The sequence below is a fragment of the Oncorhynchus mykiss genome, chromosome 5, assembly GCF_013265735.2.
Source record: "Oncorhynchus mykiss isolate Arlee chromosome 5, USDA_OmykA_1.1, whole genome shotgun sequence".
NCBI lineage: Eukaryota > Metazoa > Chordata > Actinopteri > Salmoniformes > Salmonidae > Oncorhynchus > Oncorhynchus mykiss.
The window spans coordinates 71563776-71588830 of record NC_048569.1 but is presented as its reverse complement, the minus strand read 5'-3'; the positions used below and the strand labels follow the sequence as shown (position 1 = coordinate 71588830).

Below are 25055 nucleotides of genomic sequence, written 5' to 3'. Positions count from 1 at the left end.
AGTGGGCATTGTGTCAAGAAGAAGTGGGGTTTGGATGGGTTGTGTTTTCGGGCGATGCATGGCTCTTGACCGTTGCCTCTCCCGAGTCCGTACGGGAGTTGCAGCAATGAGACAAGACTAACTACCAATTGGATACCACGAGATTGGAGAGGAAAAGGGCTAAAAAAATATTTATTTATTAATCTGGCTGCTGATAAGTAGAGCCACACACAGAGATGAGTCCACATTAACACAGCATCTCAGAGCTCTGATGAACACATCGCCCCCTCCTAGATCCCAGTTGGTCGAGCGACATTGCATCGCCTGTTAGACTGTTGGATAATGCGCTTTGTATTTGGGAATGTGTGGATCAGCTGATGTTCCTGCCTCTGAGCAATCCGGAGATGAACCAGACAGCTCCTGAATGGAGAAGAGGAGGGGTAGAGGGATGAAGCCTCATGTTGGGGCATGTAGCAGGGGAAGTGTTGAAGAGGAAAGATTGGGGCCCCTGGAAACACAATGACTCATCATCCTGACTCAACAGCCAGGCCTAACAAGTCCCTCTAAATCCCCTCCCCTGTTCTCTATCCCAGGGCTCTCCAACCCACTTCCCGGAGAGCTACTATCCTGTAGGTTTTCCCTCCAACCCTAATCTAGCACATTATAATAATTAGCTGGTTCATAAACTGAATCTGGTTTGTTACAACTGGGGTTGGAGCGAAAACACTACCAAAAATGATATTATTTGATTAAAAACTTGCTTTCTCCCTCATTGGATTGCTGTTCCCCGTTCTGAAACATCCATGCGCTGTGTGAACAATAGCAAAGTTAACCAGCATAATGGTGTTGAGAACAATGTGGCAGAGGCAGCAGCAGAGTTACGAGACGAGAAAACAGCCCTTGCCTTGATTGTCAAAGTGAGGAGAGATGAAGCCAACTTAATTAGGTCTAAAAATCAATAGCTTAAGTTCAAAAGTGCCTTTATAAATCATCCATAAATAAATACAGAAATAAAGACTGAGTTTGTTTAATAGCCTACTGATTCTGTGAGCACCAAGCCTCACACAACTACATGCCGGATAAACTATTTCACAAATCTGTCTACTGTTATACTTTGCTGTGCTGTAATAAAGGCTATACCCCCCCCCCCCCCCCCCCCCCCATTAGAACAGCCTCTCTGGTATTATTTATACTTTTATTTAGTGTTGTTTACACTGTTCCAAATTGTCAGAAAAACTATTTATAATAACCCTCCATTTGTTTATCTCATTGTTATTATGATCATCATTACCATAAGTCATGTCATAATTAGCAGGCTTAGGATAGCAGCCTTTAAAAACCACCACCGGGCTGCATACCGTAACTCACTTAGGCCTATATTTCAATGGTTATATAGGCTACTGTACCAATCAATCATTCATTCGTTCATGGCATCACACAGCATGAGTCAGTCATGATTTTAAATGCAATCAAGCATTTTAGTTTTAAAACAAAATAAATTGAATAATTAGCGTAAACAATAAATAGGAATTTATGCCATGTTTTTAGTCTTTGCTGTAATAAATGTGTTTACATTGTTCCAAATGGTCAGAAATATGACAATATAATTTAACAGCACCCGTTTGGCACACATAATATGCACACAGTGCTTGGTCCTTTTTCTTGATCTCCAGTATTTTCCACAACTAGTCAAATTTATTCCACACATCCGACTTCCCCATTACCTCCCGAGCAACCAGTGAACATTCCCCCGTTTTGAGTTTGTCACGCCCTCTGCATCCATTTTTCTGTCAATGTGTAATTTTTCTGAGTTTATTATAACCAATTTATTGATGCGATTATGATAGGGCCTGACCTATAGCCTATTGGTCACATGCATGTGATGCATACATGTCACGTAAAGAGAGCAAGAGTTGAGGGATTGTTTTTCCTAAACAAATGAGTGATTTTGGTATCAGAACTTGTAATTACGTTGCAGCTTCAGCAACATGGACAGTGTGGTAAACACTGTTGATGTTCTGTGGTGGTCGCTGCAGCAGGGAGGAGAGACAACACTATAAACACTCTTGATGTTCTGTGGTGGTCGCTGCAGCAGGGAGGAGAGACAACACTATAAACACTGTTGATGTTCTGTGGTGGTCGCTGCAGCAGGGAGGAGAGACACAACACTATAAACACTGTTGATGTTCTGTGGTGGTCGCTGCAGCAGGGAGGAGAGACAACACTATAAACACTGTTGATGTGCTGTGGTGGTCGCTGCAGCAGGGAGGAGAGAGACACAACACTATAAACACTGTTGATGTTCTGTGGTGGTCGCTGCAGCAGGGAGGAGAGACAACACTATAAACACTGTTGATGTTCTGTGGTGGTCGCTGCAGCAGGGAGGAGAGACACAACACTATAAACACTGTTGATGTTCTGTGGTGGTCGCTGCAGCAGGGAGGAGAGAACACTATAAACACTGTTGATGTTCTGTGGTGGTCGCTGCAGCAGGGAGGAGAGAACACTATAAACACTGTTGATGTTCTGTGGTGGTCGCTGCAGCAGGGAGGAGAGACAACACTATAAACACCGTTGATGTTCTGTGGTGGTCGCTGCAGCAGGGAGGAGAGACACCACTATAAACACTGTTGATGTTCTGTGGTGGTCGCTGCAGCAGGGAGGAGAGACAACACTATAAACACTGTTGATGTTCTGTGGTGGTCGCTGCAGCAGGGAGGAGAGAGACACAACACTATAAACACTGTTGATGTTCTGTGGTGGTCGCTGCAGCAGGGAGGAGAGAGACACAACACTATAAACACTGTTGATGTTCTGTGGTGGTCGCTGCAGCAGGGAGGAGAGAGACAACACTATAAACACTGTTAATGTTCTGTGGTGGTCGCTGCAGCAGGGAGGAGAGACAACACTATAAACACTGTTGATGTTCTGTGGTGGTCGCTGCAGCAGGGAGGAGAGACAACACTATAAACACTGTTGATGTTCTGTGGTGGTCGCTGCAGCAGGGAGGAGAGAGACAACACTATAAACACTGTTAATGTTCTGTGGTGGTCGCTGCAGCAGGGAGGAGAGACAACACTATAAACACTGTTGATGTTCTGTGGTGGTCGCTGCAGCAGGGAGGAGAGACACAACACTATAAACACTGTTGATGTTCTGTGGTGGTCGCTGCAGCAGGAGACGACAACGGGTGCTAGTCAGTCACAGTCATTTCAGCCCGACACAATCAAATCTATTGCGGTCGGACTCACTCGTCGTTTGTGTGTTAATTATTTAATCAAACAGTGCATTTGAAAGCATCAGACAATCTCAGTGCATGTGTCTATATGGAAAAATACACGTTTTAAAATGCTGACCTTGCCTCACTCCCTCTCCTGTTGACCTGTCACTCAACAAACCTTCTCTCCTCACCCTCAACTCTTCAGCCAGTGGGCCCGGTCTCCTCCCTCCTTCTCATGTGCCCATCTTGTCCTCTAAGCCCCAGGGAGCTCATCTACAACAGAAAGTAGCTGAAACTGAAAACCATATGGTCATCTGCCTCTACTCAGGGTGTGTGTGTTTACAAATACGGGGCATGTGCGTGAGAGCAACAGATGCCTCACACCCACAGAGAAATAACAGCCACTGACGGACTGCACAAACACTGATCTGAGGAAAGAGCAGAGCCACAGCATTCTGCCACCTTCACTGACTCATTCCACCTAGAAAGGGTCAGGCCAGTCACTGACCCAATGTGAGCTGTCCTATAATCTCATCTCTCCAACAATCACATTCTATAGTTTAAGTCAGTCAGTCTGGCTCAGTGATGCGTCACGAGTCCCCACAGACAAATAGGTGTGTGACAGTTAGCTGTGCAGTGCCACTGCTTATGAGACAAGCTGTGTGTGTGTGTGTGTGTGTGTGTGTGTGTGTGTGAGTGTGAGAGAGATCGGGGTCAGCTGCTGCATCCAGTAAATGAACAGGCATGTGACAGTGTGAGGTCATGCCTGTCAGTGAAAAGCTGTGAGTGTAGTATAGCCAGCAGTCCCCCAGCAGTGCAGGACTGGGTCTATGACACCCTTAATGTGTGGCTTTTCTCATACACTAATGCTAAGCTAAATCCTACAGATCACAGTAAATCATATGCATCTCTAATAAGCTTTCATTTCTGCAGACAGATAAGCCTAGTTGTAGAAACATTGAGCATCTAAAGCAGCACTGTGTTGTGTCTATGCCAGCCAGTCTCATGCATTTATAAACTGTGCAGACTGCACAGGCCCAAAGTGGGTCAGTGTGCTCACTATGCTGAGCACACTGAGAAACACATGATAGCATACATCTCTTTTATAGTCTTACAGCCAGAGCGAATAGCATTAACATTAGTCCATTTTCATCAAGTGCCATTGCTGATCAGTTAGTAATGGTGACATTAACATGTAGCCTAGGCAAACTCAGGGGGGGTATTGAACAGGAGCTGAGAGGGGCCACTGAGCCAGTCACACACAATAATGACTCAAACACACAGCATGTGGCTGCATGCCTGCCACTGTAAGCAGGTCGATACACACTGTCACACAGCAGGTTAGTGGCACAAGAGAGGTGTGAGTGTCCTGTTATTCAGGACGGTGTCTGAGCACACGCCATCCACAGTGAAAGCTTCTTCACACCATCACTTAACATGCCATTGGTTCCCCCTGAGCCAGGGGGAAGGAAGCTCAGAGTGGGGAAGGAAGCTCAGATTCACATTAGAAAAGGGGGCTGCTGGTCCCAAGAGAGACCCTCATCAAGTAGGCCGTCTCATCTACGTGAGCGTTTTATGGCAACACAGCTAGAGGGGACACACACAGTTTGCAGAATCCAGTCATTTGCCAAGGCAGCTCACGCCACCTGCCTGCATCTTGGTTGCCTAGCAACCATGGTGCTTTTCTACAGACAGAAAACCAAATGACGACTTTGCCTCACAAACACCTCAGCATCCCAGTGAAACATGATTATTAATAATCTGCAACAGACAGGCGGCAAGAGCCAATGGGAGGGCAGACTGGCCAAGGGCAGACAGACGGTTTAAAAAGGCCAACCCCAGGGGAGAGTTCCTATTGACTGAGTGGGAGTAACAGGAGGTCACTGGAGAACATTAACAGAGATGGATGATTGACAGCTGATAGTGGAAATGATCAGGGCATAAAGCCACAACCAGTCAAATGCTGGGTAAAAATCACAATGGCGGTGAAGTTTCAGTCCCTGGTGTTGAATGAAAAGTATGATGGTGATGGAGATTGAGAAGTAGAGTCTGTGCTGCTCTAACACACCATCACAACACTCAAACAACCCCAGGTAGACACGCCCACGCCCGCCTGCCCAGGTAGACCTACCTACTTGTGTGCGCGTGTCTACATACGCATGTGTGTGCGCATATCTACGTACTTATCTACGCACACGCAGATGTGCACGTAGATGTACACACGAGCACGTAGATGTACACACACACACACACACGAGCACGTAGATGTACACACACCGACACAGGAGGCGGCATGCTTGCTGTTAGCCTGGCTCCAGCCCATTTGCGAAAAATACACTGGTCCCTAATCAGTAGCTCTGACCTTGGTAGTGAGATATGGCTTTTTTTAGCCGCATGCATGCGCACACAGACACAGGCACCCTATCCCCTCCCGGTCCCCCTCTCCAGTTGATAATTAGAGCTCAGGCTGTGCAGCCAGTCTGTTCTCCTCACCTCTCCTAGCCTGGCAGTGGCACATTCCGCCAGTGAGACAGACACAGCCGCATCTATGATAAACCAACACTGACACCAACACTCAGACCAGAACCGGGTTCTTTCTACAGATCCTGACACCAGCAGCCTATGGAGGGGGAAAACTAATAGATGCAGAGGGACAGACAGACAGAGGAAGAGGTTAGGGTCCCAGAGCAGAAGGCTGTCACGTGTGAGTTGTGCACACTGTGTGTGTGTGTGTGTAACATGTGCACAAGTCTGGCCTGATTTGTGGGTCACAGGAGAGCAGCCAGCCTGGCCTCATCCCAGCTTCTCCTGCTGAAGACTGGAGGCCGGAGCTCAGCGACAGACAAGAAGGAATAGAGGGAGGAAATGTGGTACAGCAGCAGCAGTAGTCAGTACAGATTGTTGTGGAGAGTCAGTCAGGTAATGTGTAAAGTAATAAGGCATGGGAACAATAGCCAGAAGAGCGGTCACTGAATCGTACTCATAGGAAACCGGCTGAGATCTCCATCTGCTCCTTTATGAGTCTTAAAAGGGTTTTATCTGTCTACACTATAGACACGCAGGACATCAAGGATCCTTAAGCATCCAACTTCAACGTTCCAAGCCTAAATCATATCAGTGAGACAGTCAACTGTCAAGTGAAGCTACAACTAGGGGTAAATCCATCTGAATTCAATCACTTTTTGACCACACCCTTTTTGATTTGAACAAAACCTTCCATACATATTTGTCCATTGTAGAAGTTGTCAGAAAGTTACTTTTTGGATCGGAATGCCCAAACATTCAAGAGATAAAATATGCTCAAAGTTGACCTATTTTGCATTCCCCACCATATCCATGTCTTCATCACTACATAAACAGTTGCGATTTAAATCATTTAGAAAGCTTACAGTTGTCACCATTTCATTATTTTATACAAAAAAAAAATACTTTTTTACTATGTCAATTATCTAAAAACGTCTCAAATCTTTAATTTTTTCTATCAAGAAATAAATTATAGTTTGATAACCCTGTTTGTCAGCTTTTAAATGATATCAAACCGTTTAACCGTTGAACTATTCCAGTGATCAAGACATTGATGTCTCATGGCATGGTATGCAAAATGGGTCAACTTTGAGGACCTCCATCTCCAGAAAGTTCTGGCATTCAGGTCCAAAGTCACTTTGACCAGTTGGTCAAAATGGGCAAACATGTATGGAAAGGTTTGTTTCAATCAAAAGGGATTCTGTCAAAAAGTCACTTAATTCATATTTATTTACCTCTAGAATAATGTGGGTTAATAACAGCAGCATTACCCCATCCCACTCCCATCACAACGTTAAATGCATATTGCCTCTAGCTATCAGGCTCAGCTGACATGAATGCCAATAGCAGGGACGTTATTAAGGCCATTGTGATCCTCTGTGTGTGTGTGTCATGGTTTCCGTTAGCCGGTAAATGCTGGCTTTTGGACCAACAAAAATAAATAAACCCATTGCAAAATAAAGCTTTTTAGTCATTGATGGAAATACTATAACAGTTGATATGCTCCAACTTCAAAGGCAAATATACTTCATAGGCTAATAATGCTTGGAAACGTGTTAGTTGTGTGAGCACGCGTTTCCATTTTTACTCCCGCAGAAGATATACAACTATTATATTTGAAGTTTTATTACTGCATAGGCAACTTGTTCTTCTGGGCTAAATGTTTTTTTTTGTTTTTTAAATGATATTCATTTATTTATCACAGGTATGAAGACAGGCAATGTTTTGCTTTTCAATAACACCTGTCATATTTACAGACTAATTTCTACTCTGTTAAAATGAATTACAATAATCTAAATGTGATTTAGAGCACAGTGGCTGGACGCTCTAATGCGTTTCGCACCCAAAGCATATGGATGTCTGGTATATTTCTCAAATACCCAGTAAATCAAAATCTTCTCGGTCACGTTGTCTGGCTCCAAATTTTCTTGACGGAAACCCTGGTGCGTGTACTTGTTTTCCAACCTTATCCGGATGTCCTAGCCCAATGTCCTAGCAAATCACTCCAATGTCCTGAAAGGGTATGAAAACTTTTTTTCATGTCCTGAATTTGTTTAAATGGCATTTTAAAAAACTTACGGGGTTAGGGAAAATAGGACTTAATTGTCAAACATTTTTACTCCCCAAAACGTCCTGAAATTTCACAAAGGTGTGAGTGTGTGTGACACATCATTGATCCCATATTGAGCCATGGCGCTATAGATTAGGAACAACCTCTCCTGGACTGCAGTTGACAAAATCAGTCAGTCACCATCTCTTCATAGTCAGATACAGTAATATCATTGTTCAACATAGACCAACAGACTAAGCAGTGGTTACCCCATATCAGTGACTGATTCCTGAAATCAATTGACAGTTCAAAGCAGAGAGTGTGGAATGTGTGTGTCCTACCTAGGGCGGTCATGAAATGTTGTCTAATAAATGCATGTAATAATGCCTACACCATCACAATAAATACATGACTTATTTTAGACAGGTCTAAAGAAAAATGAAGAAAATGTAGTCTATTTCAGAAGAACAGAATAGCATACTGATCTGTCCTTATGTTAGGCCCTGATCTGGCCATTCCGTATGGCTGTGGGTAACACTAGTTAATTTAGAAGACAAGATTTGCTTAGAACATTCTTTTATAGTATGAAAAAAACAATTGAACAAAGATGAATAAAATGGAAAGGATATTTTCTCCAAACGATTTGAGGGAGTGTGCAGATGCGGATACAAGTCCTCATTTATGCTTAAATTTAATTAATTTAGTTAATTATGCAACTTTAGTTGTGATAAAAATGTTGGCCTATACGTTTGGATTTTTAATACATTCTAACAATGCATGATGCGACTAATGATGATTTGAAAAAAGTTGCGTGAAAAGGCATGAGTTCTGCTTTATTTGCTCAGGATGCACACACTTCAACCTCTCATTCACAAATTGACAAGAAATGTATAATGTCTCTAATTTCCCGGCAGCATCCCCTGTGTGTGGCTGTAATGCCCAATAAAAAAATCCATGCCTTTTGTGGACAGTGCCTCCAACGTCATTTTAGAGAATTAGGCAACATGTCCAACCGGCCTCAACTGCAGACCACGTGTAACCACACCAGCCCAGGACCTCCACATCCGGCTTCTTCATCTGTAGGATCGCCTGAGACCAGCCACACGAACAGCTGATGAAACTGAGGAGTATTTCTATCTGTAATAAAGCCCCTTTGTGGGGAAAAAACGAATTCTGACTGGCTGGGCCCGACTCCCCAGTGCCCTCCCAGGCTCCTGCCCAGTCATAGTTTAGAGCCTACTGAATGTATTTCAATTGACAGATTTCCTTATATGAACTCTAACTCAGTAAAATCATTGAAATTGTTGCATGTTGTTTATATTTTTGTTCAGTATAGTTTCAAGACATATCTAAGACTAGCAAATTAGATCAAGATTAACTTCAACTAGCATCAGTTAACCGCTGAAAAACTTGGGGTAAACAAACAGTGACTTAAGTATAATGTAACAGCTTTACTGGCAGTGTTAGCAGGTTGAGTAACACAGTGGCAGAATAAGTACCATGCAAATAATTTGTTGTGACAGCCAAGTATGCTAATAACACGTGACGCCGCTGAATACATTTATTGAAACGACACGTGTCAGTAGTCTGCCAAAGGTAAGACATTACATGGGAGTAGCCTTACATTAAGCCTCGCTGTGTCTATCGTTTGCCTAATTTCAGTTTGTGAAAAAGATCCATCATGTACAGAATCATTGTACCATCTAAACTGCTGTGAAATTACTAAAGGTAATTACTAAAAATATTGCATTTTCAGCAGTTTGAAGCTGGTGTGCAAAATCGAAAGTAAAAGGAGCACAAACTTAAACGCGGAAAGCATAGAAATAGCGCACAGAACATATCTACCGCTTCTTAGACTTGCTTTCAATGAGAATGACAGATCTATAAACCCCACATTTCTATGCGAATTTGGTCAGGTCGGTGAAGAAGTTACATATTGCAACTTTAACAACAAGGAACTGGTTTAATAAATTCACTTCACTCGCTTCTGCAGCAGCAGCGGGGAAAGGACCCAGAGGCTAGAAGGAAGAGTGGTGAGGGAAGGAGCATGGAGAGGCGGTGCACACACACACACGCAGCAGCCAGCGGAGGCGGCGCCGCTGAGAGGCAACAGACTGCAGAGCAGCACAGCAGACCGAGCACACACAAACAAGGATGTTGCTAAATCAAACATAAATTATCTGGGGGAGACTTAACTTGCGAAATCAAGCGTCAGTGTCGATAAATTGGCAACACTATGCACTAAACGGGGACGCTTGGCGCGCACATGCAAAGTGAGAGAGCCCGCTTGTGATTGGTCAGCATTCTCTGTGCATGAACAGAACAGAATCCAGCGTCTCTCATTGGAGGTTGTACCATCGTCTAGTTTTTGTTGTATTAACAGTGTCAAAGAAAAGAGAACATATCAATCAGCCTTTTGCGATATGGATATTGCACATCTCAAAATTGCCATTTTGATTTGAATTTGATTAATTGTGCAGCCCTAACACACACACACAGAAGCCAACTCAGAGGCCCAGCTCATGAGCGGCAGATTTTTTAAAGAAAATAATGTGTTTATGCAACAAATGTGAGTGCATCAAATCATATCGCACCAATTCATTCCTCTACTCAAACCGAATTTCTAACTGAAATGTATTGTTCCTGTATGTATCGGAGCCCATGTATTTAGATACGGATCGAATCGTCTTGAAAGGCAGATTTATGCACATCCCTACTAGCTAGCCAACTAGGGAACCGAAGTTGTCTAACAGAGACCGACACACCTTAGGTTCACTAACTAGTAGTGCTGAGCGATTAACCGAAATGTTGGTTATTTTGGGAGGTTTTAAACTACTAAATTGACCAACGTTTCAATTTGGTTAGCTAAATGCAGGTAGCATAGTGCGCCTGATAGGCCTGATGGTAAAGTCAGAAAGCCTGCAGAAGCCTAGGCAAGATGTAAGATTAATGACGTAGCAGCTTGCTTAGTTCCAATTGACCGAATCATTTTTTTCAACATGAACAGCGAGGCAACTTCGAGGTGAGAAGTGCTTCCATTGCCCAATAGCCTGCTGGAACAGACTACTGAGGATGGGGTTGTCATTTCAAATCACCTAATCAAATATACAAATATGGATATGAACTGAATTGGCCTATGCTTGTCAACAACAGCCAGTGTTTTTATTTTATTTTTACCTGTAGCATAATCTGACTGATTTACCTTCAATTTCATGCAGTCTAACAACTGATCGGCCATTGCGACATATCAATTGTGATCATGGTCACATTAACTTACAATTTCACTGAATAAATATAGCCACTAATAATTGCATAATAACGCAAGGATACAACAACAATGAACTGAAGTTAAAGGCTATTTATTAAATATGTTTGCCAGCTCCAGGTAGGCTACACAAGTGGCACAAATTGATTTGCAATGCCTCCAGTGATATCATCATCTCTTCAACATATTTATTGTATAAAATGGTAGGCTACAGTAGCCTGCATAGGAATTAATATGCTAATTGATGGCCAAGAGATGCAACTGTATCATTATCCACATTTAATGTCAGTTTCCTTGTGAACTTCTCCCTATTAGACGCACACGAGGGAGCTCCATAACTTCCATTTCAAATTTCCACTCGCACTGTGCTCGAAACCCAAGAATTTAGCATGTGTAAAACCCTTCACTTGATATGGTTTTCCATTAGGAAAGTCAACAAACAGAATGTGGTTTAATCCACCTCCGAGGGAATATTTGCAATGCACTCTAAGAGCTCCTAGTCGTTTTCCTGTGCTTTGTCACAGTCATTTCTAGACACGCATCTATTCTAGTGTGTTAATATGTTTAATGGAAAAAGTGTTGGAAATACGTGTCTCCATAATGACAAATAGCCTACCTACAACTGGTAAAACGTGCATGCTGCTGTCTCCTCAAGACTCAGCTGCATCGCTCAGTCAACACACACACACCCCTTCGGCCCTCCCTACTACCTAATCAATCAGAAACAGGCTGCGTCACTGCCTGATAGTCAGGAGCAGCAGGTCACAGTGAAATTTATATTTTTAAGCCATAGCCATGGTGGCCATACAATCCTTCTCTCATCCTGGGATTTACTGTATTAATGGCATAGCACAGAAGGGGGCGCTAAAAACGCAAGAAAGCCTTCTGGTCAGAGGCCCATGGGTTAACAAAATTAGCACAAACAAGTAGAGAAAACAGATACTGTTGGCTCAATGCTAACGAGCGACAACAAATATAAAATAGCAAAGACAGACAAATCCAGCTCAAAGCTATACAAGCATAGCTAGTTGCTACCAAATGTCATTTTTGATGTGTAGTCATTTATCAAATAAAATGAGAAATTGTGCAAATTAATAAAGGTTTTGATGCATGTCTTCCTGAAGGAAGAGCAGCATGTGTACACTGAGCAAAAGTGGGGGGGAAAAAACACTAGTAGGAAGCACAGGGGGAAAACTGGCAACTATACAGATAACTCATCAGACAGGTCTTAGGTTCACTAGCTAGCTGACACACACACCTTAAGTTCACTAGCTAGCTAACAGACAGACAACAGGTGTGTCTGCTTTTGTCAAGGAACAGCTACAATGGGCCTCTCACAGGTGCCTGAGCAAAACATGTTATTCTTTCTCTCAGGCTTATAATCTAAACGGGGAAAAACGTGTTAAATCGGAACAGCACACAAACATAATATAACTAAAATATTGTATTAAACTAAAGTAATGTGAATAAATTATGGTTAGTAAGTGAATAGCAGTAATGGGCAGTCAATACCCTCATTGGACGAGTATTAAAAAAAACATTGTGTTACAACAGTCAACCCAAATAATGCATAGTTCATTTATTGTTTTAAATTATCGACACCGGCAATTCTTTTTTAATAATCTAACCCAAACTGAATGGACCTCAAAAGCACTAATAGCTCAACACTACTAGCTAGCTAACAGACATTTTAACTCTGGTGTGTCTAACAAGAAGACAGACAGACCGCACGTGTGTGCTTTTGTCAAGGAATAGATACAACGGGCTTCGCGCTGGAGCAAAATAGGTTTATCTCTAATAACCTAACCATAGCCTGGCCTTACACTTGGTAGCTATTTGAACGTGAAACAGCACACACCCTACCTGGGTAACACCCACACCATCCTTTTCCCAGGAGAAGGTGCCAGGGATTTTGGGTGGAATAGCCTTTAGAGGGCCGACGTGCTGGAACCTGACAAAGCACAGGTACCCGTCTAAAACACACACTCTCTCTCTGTGTAACAGACACTTTCCCTTTCTCTCAAACACACACACCATCTCTCCCTACTCACAGGCTGGGTTAGAACAATGCCATGGCTCTGGTACTGACAGGCACGGTAAAGCCTGTGGAAGCGGTATCATTTCCTCCCTTCCAATGCAGCTTGGGCACACACATCAGAGTATGTGCAGACCAGCTGTCTGGAGTGTTTGAGTGTCCGTAATCTCTCCATATCCCAGCCTGTTGTCCCCACTTGCTTCAAGATGTCCACCATTGTTCCTGTACCCAAGAAAGCGAAGGTAACTGAACTAAATCGCCCCGCAGTGCTTTGAGGCTAGTTAGGGATCATATCACCTACATCTTACCCGAAAACAATACGTATACCGCACCAACCGATCCACAGACAACGCAATCGCCATTGAACTGCACACCTGGACAAGAGAAAGAGTTCAGCTTGCAACACCATAGTGCCCTCCAAGATCATCACTCAAGCTCAGGGTATTATGTAAATACCCCTCCTTGTGCAACTGGGTCCTGGACTTCCTGACGGGCCGACCCCAAGTTGTGAAGGTAGGAAACAACACCAGGGCTTGACATTTACTTTCTTTGCCACTTGCCCTATGGGAAGAAAAATAATAACAAAAATATTTTTTAATAAAAAATCTGTCCTCAAGCTTAAGTTAAAAAAAATAAGGGAGGTGTAACACCATCAGCCAAAGGGTGACTGAAAATGAGTGACCTACACAGGAGGTTGCCACCCATAGACGATGTTCTCGTCCCCTAGCAACCATCCTACCAAAAAAGAAATATGAAGGACTAATCCATTGCGGAGGCCGCTGGGATGGCACACTAGTATCACCAGTAACACATTTACTGTTAAATACCATCATTTCTAATATTCAATGTTAGTGTGGTTACTAATATTTCTGTTAATGAATTCAGTATAGTATTCTTATTATTAGTCTTACCGTCGTTGTCATTGTAGGAGTGGACACAACCTAGGCTACACTTGAGGAAAACGTTTTAGTTCGTTTTATTCCATTTAGGAGTTTAAAATTATTGTCTTTAGTTTGGAGCGCTCCTGTCAATCTTGAGTAAGGACACGCACCTAATTACGTATAGAACTAGGCCTAGGCCACCTGGTCTGTGCGCAAATGTAGACTTATAAAATGTGCCCATTTGGGGATCTGATACTATTTCTGATTGTCTTAACTAACAATCACTGTGGAACCTCTCAAAGTATTTTTATTTGCCGCAAAAAGCAGGTCAAACAAAATCTGTTTTTACATCCATTGAGAAACATCTTTCCAGCTTTCACTTTTGATAACCACACAGAATGAAAGGGGAAGAAATGTCATGCTCTGAAATGACCTACCTGATTGCCTCTTATCCCTTGCGCAAATAGCCTACAGCTGTCTGTCCAGAGCTCACTGGTGTCAGAAACTGAGGGCCCAGAATACAATGTTGCAAGTTTGCTCCCAGATCCAAGTTAATATGCTTCAAGTTCCTTGCAAACCGGTCATGCATAGACAAATGTGATTTATAGGATTCTTATTTAAAAAAATAGAATTGAAATAATCTGGATATTTTCTACCTACGGGCTGCAATGTTTTTATATGTTGGCTTTATGTAAGCATTTTTTACATAATGGCAATAGAAGTTACTATTTGTATCATTTTCATTTAGATCGAATTTTCATTAACCACATGGCATTGAGTTTGAGATATGAAGACTTATAAATTAAATGTTCCACAAAAATGTGCATGTGAAAATCATAACTGGCACACAGATCAGTAGAAATGGTACAATAACTTGGCACTCCAAATCGAAAATTGTTGCCGACTGCTGGTGTAGCCTATTACCAGCAACTCCAAGAGAGTAACGACAAAAACTGCGAAGGCCAGTAGCAGCAGGAGGACTCGGAAACAGGTTCTTCTGGTTAGGCTATATTGATCTCTGGCTCCTTCTTTAGTAATTTGTGGGTCTTGATGTTTAATTGCAGTGCTTAAAGCATCAGGCAAAGTAGCCTATATATATATATTATAGTTGATTTTATTCGAACATGGGTGTCTATATATGGAAAAATACACTAAAATTTAGACCAATTGATTAGTCGAAAGAACAGAAGACTCTTGGTCGACAATTTTTTTTAAACAGTTGAGTTGGGGACAGACCTACTTGAAGTACACGTTGGTTAAAAAATGACAGGCCTGATGGAAACCGAAACATGTTTGGTAAACAAAACTAAATATGCTAATAGGGTGTGATTATTTTTGTGTCGGTAAAATGAACATGAAAAAGCTTTTGTGCAAATATTTATATAATAACCATATCGAAGTAAACTTCAAGTCAAGCGATGACGTGTTGTCCTCCCGTTATGACTCATCAGGAAAGCATGCAGTTCATTAAGTTATAGATTAAATAAATTATGAGAGTGGTGAAAGTGCAAGGTGACGAGCTTGACGCCCCTTGCTTGGGGCGGCAGGTAGTGGTTAGAGCAATGGACTTGTAACTAAAAGGTTGCAAGATCGAATCACTGAGCTGACAAGGTAAAAATCTGTCGTTCGGCCCCAGTTAACCCACTGTTCCTAGGCAGTCATTGAAAATAAGAATTTGTTCTTAACTGACTTGCCTAGTTAAATAAAAAGGTAAATACTTTTTTTATGACAAATAAATCTTGCTCTTTTGTCCATGATATTGCAGGCTATACGTGCGCTCTAGCCAACAACATCTCAGATATCGCTGTTGGCTAGAGCGTACATGCCAATACCAGAGTGGGCACACTGCCTATATAACGCAACATTTTTTGTGAGACCCATCAGTAGAGTTGAGAATGTGATGGAAACATATTTAACTTTTATTTTGGCATATGGGAATTTAACTGCAAAAGGTATTTTTATGGGCACTAAGTCACCATGCACAACCTTCAGCTGCAACTGGTCAGTTGGAAGGAAACATTTCTGGTGGTAAAATGTGCATATTGGTTTTATGTTCATTTTTGAATAGTCACACAAAAAAACAAAATTGGTCGCCATTGGACGGAAACCTAGCTAGTGACAAAATATATTTAGTGGAGACAAATATTTGCCAATAGCCGATTCTACTCTGTTGGAGCTGTGGCACAAAAGAGATGTGTAGTAGCCTAGGCCTATCTGGCTTTCTGTGTGCGCTGAAAAGTGGAGATTGAACCTCGCTGGCTGTGTATCGTGATCGTTGTAAATCATCATGGGCTGCAAAGAAACTGTCGTCCTCAGAACTGGATAATTATAAACTGATAAGGATTGTTGCCTCCTCCTGCGATCTCATTAGGCCTTGGCAGGTTTCACATTGCTAGAATATGTTAATAGGCCTAGACCAACAATGCATCATTTCTGTCAGCTGAGGAAAAAGTTTAAGATTCAGTTCTTTAAACACCCCAGATTTTTCCATCTTGATATTGTTTGCTCAATTTCACTTCTTGTGGCCTAAAATGTCATTAAAAATAAATCTGTGATTGAGATTAGCTTAGACTCTGACTTTCATAATTATTAACATTTAAAAGCTGCATCTTTAGAACATTAAACACTTATGAACACTTATGAAAATTTTTATTTTCCAAACTATTCTTATGCATAATTTCCTGCCGTATAATTGTTCTAATGTCTCATTAGATTTTTTATATCGGCTATTGTTTGTTCTTAACCTTTCATTAATATTTTAGGCCTTATTCAAAAACATTCAAACAGATTTTATCAAACGGGAGTTCTAGGCTTTCTTTGGTAGAAGAAACCTAGCATGCATTAAACTGAAAGGGTGGCTTAATAAGCAAAGTCAAATTCATATCAAATGGAGAGAAAAATCGACTGGCTATTGGTCCAGACCATTCGATACATTATTTGTTTTTTGACCAGATATTTTGCGGGACTCTTAGCGCCGTCTACATTGTTCTCTTGCTTTGTGTAAATATAACATTTATTGAAAAAGGCTGGAGCAAATAGGAATACAGGCAACATCAACAATGCACAGCCGTGCCATCTGATTCAAATCTGATTGGAGTAATTGTTTGATGTGTGTGTGTGATTTGTTTTTTTACTTGGCCATTCATTCAACTGAAATCTATATTATTACTTGCCCTGGACACACCTTAAAATGTTGAGCCCTGAACACCTCTGCTACGATAATTCTCAACACAGGGGCACCACAGGGGTGCACACTCAGCCCACTCCTGTACTCCCTGTTCACCTCAAATCATCAAGTGTGCTGACGACACAGTGATAGGCCTGATTACCAACAATGGCGAAAAAAACCTACTGGAAGCGGTGAAACCCGTGGCGGAGTGGTGCCAGGAAAATAACCTCTCAACGTCAACAAAACGAAAGGAGCTGATCGTGGACTACAGGAAACGGTAGAGACTTCTAGAGATGCACAGCGTCCTGTCGGGTTGCATCACTACCTGGTATGGCAATTGCACCATCCATAACCACAGGGCTTTACAGGTGGTGGTGCGGTCAGCTCAATGCATCATCGGGGGCACACTGCTTGCCCTCCAGGATATCTACAGCACCTGCTGTCACAGAAAGGCCAAGAAGATCATAAAGGACCTCAGCCACCTGACCAAAGCCTGTTCACCCCCCTACCATCTAGAAAGAGGAGACCGTACAGGTGCAACAAAGTTGGGCTCAAGAGACTGATAAACAGCTTCCATCTCCAAGCCATTGCACTGTTAAAACAGCCTCCGCCCAATACCCTGCCTTGAACATTAGACTGCTTTGCCCTACGTACATAGTCATTGAACACTGGTCACTATAATTATGTTCACATACCGTTTTTCCCACTTTATATGTACCGTTGAAGTCGGAAGTTTACATAAACAAGTTAATGACTCCAACCTAAGTGTTTCAACAGCTCCACAAATTTATTGCTACAAAACTACAGTTTGTTACTTTGTGCATGACACAAGTAATATTTTCAACAATTGTTTACAGACAGATTATTGAATTTATAATCACAATTCCAGCGGGTCAGAAGTTCACATACACTAAGTTGACTGTGCCTTTAAACAGCTTGTAAAATTCCAGAAAATGATGTCATGGCTTTAGAAGCTTCTGAAAGACTAATTGACATCATTTGAGTCATAGATGGCATCATGAGGCAGGAAAATGATGTGGATATGTTGAAGCAACATCTCAAGACATCAGTCAGGAAGTTAAAGGCTTGGTCACAAATGGGTCTTCCAAATGGACAACGCCCCCAAGCATACTTCCAAAGTTGTGGCAAAATGGCTTAAGTTCAACAAAGTCAAGGTATTGGAGTGGCCATCACAAAGCCCTGACCTCAATCCTATAGAAAATTTGTGGGCAGAACTGAAAAGGTGTGTGCGAGCAAGGAGGCCTACAAACCTGACTCAGTTACACCAGCTCTGTCAGGAGGAATAGGCCAATATTCACCCAACTTATTGTGGGAAGCTCGTGGAACGCTACCCGAAACGTTTGACCCAAGTTAAACAATTTAAAGACAATGCTACCAAATACTAATTGAGTGTATGTAAACTTCTGACCCACAGGAAATGTGATGAAAGAAATAAAACACTGAAATAAATAATTCTCTATTATTCTGACATTTCACATTCTTAAAATTAAGTGGTGATCCTAACTGACCGAAGACAGAATTTTTACTAGATTTAAAATGTCAGGAATTGTGAAAAACAGTTTAAATGTATTTGGCTACGGTGTATGTAAACTTCCAATTTCAACTGTATATACACTGTATTCTAGTCATGGTTCATCCTCAACAACTACTGCTTATATTCATATACTGTCCACACACACACCTCATTCGGATATTTCTTAATTTATTTGGGGGGGGATTATGTGATTGCTAGGTGTTATTACTGCACTGTTGTAGCTAGAAACAAGCATTTCGCTGCACCTGCGATAACATCTGCAAATCTGTGCCCATGACCAAAGGAAAACAAGAGAGATGTAGCTGAACCTCCTGTGTGTTTTCCATGTTGACCAAAACTGTCCAGCACGCAGCACTGTAGAAGCATGTAGAGCTCTGATCCTGCTGGCCCTATCTCTGCATGGGTCTATAATAAGAGCTGGGTTAGGACTGCTTTATGAGCTGGAGAAAGATAAGCGGTGTGTGTGACCCTCCACTCATCCTTCCCTCTGAGCTCCTTTGAAACTCAGCACCCTCCCCCTCTTCTGTTATTTATTTTCTATCCCACGTTGTTGGGAGGTAGTGGAGCAGCTAAATAGCCACAGATGGTCCCAACTACACATTCATTGGAAAGGCTAAGGGTGATGTTTTACACTTCTAGTCACACACAACTACTAAGTAACAAACTTAAGACTTGCACTTGTTTCTGTGCACGTCTTTAAAAATAGGAAAATACAGCAGTATGTATTGCACTATCAGAGTTTACTTAGTTTAGCAGTGTTGACATATGCGCAAAATAGTTATGCAACAGTACTGACACTAGTCAGGCGTATGAACAAAGCAGTGGAACAGAGACTCTACAATGTGTAGCAACTCCTCTTTGAAGCTGCTTCACTAAACAAAACTCTGGGTCAGAGAGATAGCGCTGCGGTGGATAGCTCCAGTGTCACGGGCTCCTGACCAATACTGCGTCATTTCCTATGACGAAAACAGCTTCTGGACATCAGAACAGCAATCACTAACCTTGATTTAGATAAAGATTTCTACTTCAACAAGTCTGCAGCTCCGGACATTCTGCTTACCTCAGACCAGACCCTGATCACGGGACTCGAAAGAGGAAGCAGCGGTGCAAGAGGCAAGTGAGGCAGCTTCAAGACGAGATTAGGTCAATGAGCATGTAGACCGCCACTGCCCTCGGTTTTTCTTGCGAGAGTGCAGTCACTGGAGAACAAACTGGATAAGCTCAGTTCGAGACTTTCCCGCCGACGGGTCCTAAAACTGTAACACGTAAAACGTCTATGTTTCCAAGACGTAGTGGAAGTAAGACATGGCTATACAACTATTTGGTTTTTCTACTAAACTGCAGGACTGGAATATGTCCCGGGATTCATCTGATAACATTGTGTAAACCACATCAGTAACGAGCTTCATTAATAAGTGCATCGACAATGTTGTCCCCACAGAAGCCATGGATAACAGGCAGCAACCACACAGAGCTAAAAGGCTAGAAGTGCCACTTTCAAGGAGTGGGACATTAATCCGGACACGTATAAGAAAAACCGCTATGACCGCTGATGAGTGAAACAGGCAAAGCGTCCAAACAAGAATAAGTACAAATCCTATGCCAGCTCCGACGCTCGACGGATGTAGCAGGGCTATCAAATTTCTATGCTTGCTTCAAGGCAAGCAACACTGAACCATGCATGAGAACACCAGTTGTCGCGAACGGCTGGGTGACCTTGCTTACTGTAGCTGATGTGAGTGACACCTTTAAAACAGGTTAACATTCACAAACGGACTAGGAGGACTCCAACGCCATCAAGTTTGTTGATGACAATGGTAGTAGGACTGATCACCGACGACAAGGCAGCCTATAGGGACTGGCAGTGTGGTGCCAGGACAACAATTTCTACAGATGGCCGAACTTCCTGCCATCCCGGACCTCTATACCTGGCGGTGTCAGAGGAAGGCCCAAAAGGCCCCAAGCCATAAGACTACTAAAACAAGACTGCTAAATAGCTATCAAATGGCTTCCCGGACTACCTGCATTGAACCTTTTTTTGCTCTAACGCTCTTGCACGGACTGTGCACACACAATATATATCCTGTTGCCTAGTCACTTTACCCCTACCTATATGTACATGGCTACCTCAGTTACCTCGTACCCCTGCACATCGACTCAGTACTGGTTCTCCCTTTATATAGCAATCTTACTTTTACTCGTTTTAGTTGGTATTCACTGTGTATTTATTCCTTGTGTCTATTTCAATTGATCTTACCTCTGCATTGTTGGAAAAGGTACATTATTTTGGGGACAGGTCAGAAAGCATAAAAAATGTATGGCAATTTAGCTAGTTAGCTTGCACTTGCTAGCTAATTTGTCCAATTTAGCTAGCTTGCTGTTGCTAGCTAATTTGTCCTGGGATATAAACATGGAGTTGTTATTTTACCTGAAATGCACAAGGTCCTCTACTCCGACAATTAATCCACACATAAAACGGTCAACCAAATAATTTCTAGTCATCTCTCCTCCTTCCCGGCTTTTTCATCATTGAACTTATATGGTGATTGGCATCTAAACTTCCATAGTATTACCACAACGACCGGCAAAACAGTTAATCTTTCAATCACCCATGTGGGTATAACCAATGAGGACATGGCACCTTTTTCAGATACACTAATCACAAAAAAGAAGCAGGCATGGTAAATGACTGAGATTAGGGTCTGTGTACAAAAGGGGTATTATTATTATTATACGCGTGGAGGGGAACACAGACACACACACGTGTTTGCTCTCAGAGTTCACTGGGTCAGAGTGCACATTGCACGCTGGAAAGGAACAAAGCCTGACACCCAAATGCTCATGCATGCTCTCTCACACACACACACAGAGGATCTGTATAAAACCTCTGAGAAAAGAGGAGAACAGGAAGAGGAGCGAGAGCAGTAGAGCCCCCTCTCATTGGAATAAAAGCAGGCAGAGCAGAGGGCGGCAGTATATATGGGCTGTTATTTTTCCATCACACAGTCATGATGGATTGATCCTTTCTTCTTTCCCACAAAGAACAGAACAATGTTACATTGTACGCTTCTGTCAGAGTGAGTGAGTGAGTGAGTGAGTGTGCGGGGGGGGGGGGGGGGAGACACTGTCTAATGGAAGAGGAGCAACAGCTGCGGCCTGAACAAACAGTTGCATCTCTTCAACCGCTACACACCTCTCATCCCCTCGCTCTTTCTCTCCCTCCCCGAAAGAGCCGCTCAAACCTCTCTCTGGGCCACCTCTCCTACAGAGCAACATGGCCAGGGGCCACACGCACACAATATTAATGTATTTTTCTCCTCACAGAAGACAAGTACATACAGGACGCATGGCCTTCCAAACCCTCATTTCTATTGAATTTTTTTTTTTACATTTAAATAGGCAAGGCATTGTTTCCACCTGTGTCTCCCAGCCTCCCCTCCCCTTCCACACAAAGGAAACTAAAGAAGTTGAAAAATATATCAAACAGAAATAAAAAAAATGGATGGTGTTCAGAGATAGGTGGGAGGGGTTGAGTGGAGCTCAAGGGTGGGATTAAAAACAACTAATACTGTGTCCGTAAAATGTATATACAATGCATTCGGAAAGTATTCAGACCCCTCGACTCTTTCCACATTTTTTTTACAGCCTTATTCTATAATTATTTAAACATTTCTCCCCCCTCAATCTACACACAATACTCCATTATGACAAAGCATAAACAGGTTTTTAGAATTCCCGTTTCGCATGGTCAGTCCTTTAGGTGCATTTCGGCAAACTCCAAGCAGGCATTCACATGCCTTTTACTGAGAGGCTTCCGTCTGGCCTGATTGGTGGAGTGCTGCAGAGATGGTTGTCCTCTGGAAGGTTCTCCCATCCACAGAGGAACTCTGGAGCTCTGTCAGTGACCACCGGTTTCTTGGTCACCTCCCTGACCAAGGCCCTTCTCACCCCGATTGCTCAGTTTGGCCGGGCAGCCAGCTCTAGGAAGAGTCTTGGTGGTTCCAAACTTATTCCATTTAAGAATGGAGGCCACTGTGTTCTTGGGGACCTTCAATACAGTATAAATGTTTTGCTACCCTTCCCCAGATCTGTGCCTCGACACAATCCTGTCTCGGAACTCTACGGACAATTCCTTCGACCTTATGGCTGGTTTTTGCTCTGACATGCACTGTCAACTGTGGGACCTTATATAGACAGGTGTGTGCCTTTCCAAATCATGTCCAATCAACTGAATTTACCACAGGTGGACTCCAATAAAGTTGTAGAAACATCTCAAGGATGATCAATGGAAACAAGATGCACCTCAGTTCAATTTCGAGTCTCATAGTAAAACGGTCTGAATACTTACGTAAATAATTTGTTTATTATTAATCAAATTTGCAAAAAAATAATGTTTTCGCTTTGTCATAATGTAGAATAATTTAGATATTTTTTTTCGAATCCATTTTAAAATAAGGCTGCAACAAAATGTGGATAAAGTCAAGGGGTCTGAATACTTTCTGAATGCACTGTAGGTTCAGAACTTGTGAAACAGCTCAGTTAAAAATATGGCAAAATAGAAAAGGAATAAAAAAAGGATACTAAAGAAACTTCCAGAAACGTTCCTCAGAGTGGAAGAGCATGTTTATCCAGGTCCCTGCATGTCCAAACCTGTCTCAGTTGTAGAGGAAGCACACACACACTCAGTGGTCATGCCTGTGATAGACACTTCTGCCATCTCGTCTCGCTCCATTCAGAATGAATCTCACTGACACACAAGTCATCTCAAGTTTCTGACACACCATCAACATTCACTGCATGTCTATACCCAACAGGCAGAGAGAAAGCGTGGGAAGGAACAGAGGTGGGGAAAGAGGTGGGGAAAGGGGTGGTAAGTGTTGTATTCTTTAAAATCACAGGCCCATAGTAAACCTGAGAGGATATTACAAGGGAAGAAGAGGATAAAGCGTAGTGTGTACACGTGCGTGCGTCCTCCTTGGCTCTATAGGGCAGACAGTGAGCTGAGCTTTTATCTGATGATCCTCTCTCAGGGCTCTGGACCAAGTTCACAGCTTTCCATGACACAACCAGCTAACAGCTCAGCTCACCCGGACAGGCCAACCATGCTGAGCCGAGCCACAAGGACCAGACACACTGCAGGGTGACAGAGGGCTGGGTGGTTACTACCCAAGGTAAGGCCTTCATGGGTTCTAGAAGGAGGGAGATTAAAGTGTCAATACAGGAGTAAGCTTAACTGTTTTCAATCCCAAGTGTTTCTTTCTCCCACTGCGGGTTTTTGCAGTCATCTGCGTTTCAGAGCCCAAGCTAAGGTCAGTGCAGTGAGTAGTAATGCCCAGTAAAGTGATTGTTATACTTCCACCCATTGGTCTTGAGTGTGAACAGTGGCATCACAGGTCCCTGGAGAATCCCTTGCTAGACATGTGCCCATCAGGATGTAAAACATGTTACTCACCATCTTGGTCAGGTTCCCTCCCAACTGTGTGTCTGTGTGCTCTTTGGGGTGTGAAGATATCTACAGATGGAGCACACATTTATGTTATAAACTGACGCCTCCTACACAGGCCAGGGAGACTGAGTAGAGTAGTACAACAAAGAAAATCTGGAGAAAAGGGCTTCCAGTTCACTTCAAAAAGGTGCACTTCACTCACAGGGTAAGCAGAGGCTCTAAAAGGGAAATCTGGGCAAGCCAAGAGTGTCTCTAATGATAAAGACACAGGAGTAGTATTCCAGGCTTGGTTCTCTTTGGGGAAAATAAATGTTTAAACCAAGGTTCATTTCTACACAAATAAAATAGTTATTTGTTACATGCTGTGTAGACTAACAGTGAAATGATTCCTTACCAGGTCCCGAAATTCCCGGCGGCAGTAATGCCCATATAAAAAATAATCCATGCTTTGCAGCCAAAGTGGCCATTATGTTTTTGGACTGAATATAATAATTATAATTTGCTTCTCCCGGCTGCCAATCGCCCTGCTCCGCAGCACTTATCACACATGGCTCTCTCAGATCTCAATTCTTATTAGCCAATGCACGTCATGTGATCGTGTCCTCAGGCGTCGCAGCGCCAAAGAAGGCCTACAAGTGCAGACCGACACGTCAGGGATGGAACGGTGCATGTCCTTATCAAATTCCGAGGCGCATATTGAAGTTACACATTTCCTCTGGCAACAAGATGAGTAGAGAACAGAAAGAGCATTAGCCCATGTCAATCTACTATCCCCCATAGTTACCCAACATTATCTATTGGTCAGCTTGTCATTCTGTGTCAGAATTAAATATTCCGAAAACAGACCTCTGGGAGAGTTGTGGGATGATAGATTCCAAACTCATACAACCACTGTACATCAACAATACCTTTAAAAGCAATGAGGCTTCTGC

At 42.7% G+C, this 25055-nt stretch overlaps 1 protein-coding gene across 3 annotated transcripts in view; it reads right to left on the bottom strand.

Moving 5' to 3' along the window:
• Nucleotides 1-25055, bottom strand: part of ralgps2 (Ral GEF with PH domain and SH3 binding motif 2) — a 134526-nt gene that overhangs the window by 98348 nt on the left and 11123 nt on the right. The gene's annotated exons all lie outside the window — the stretch shown is intronic.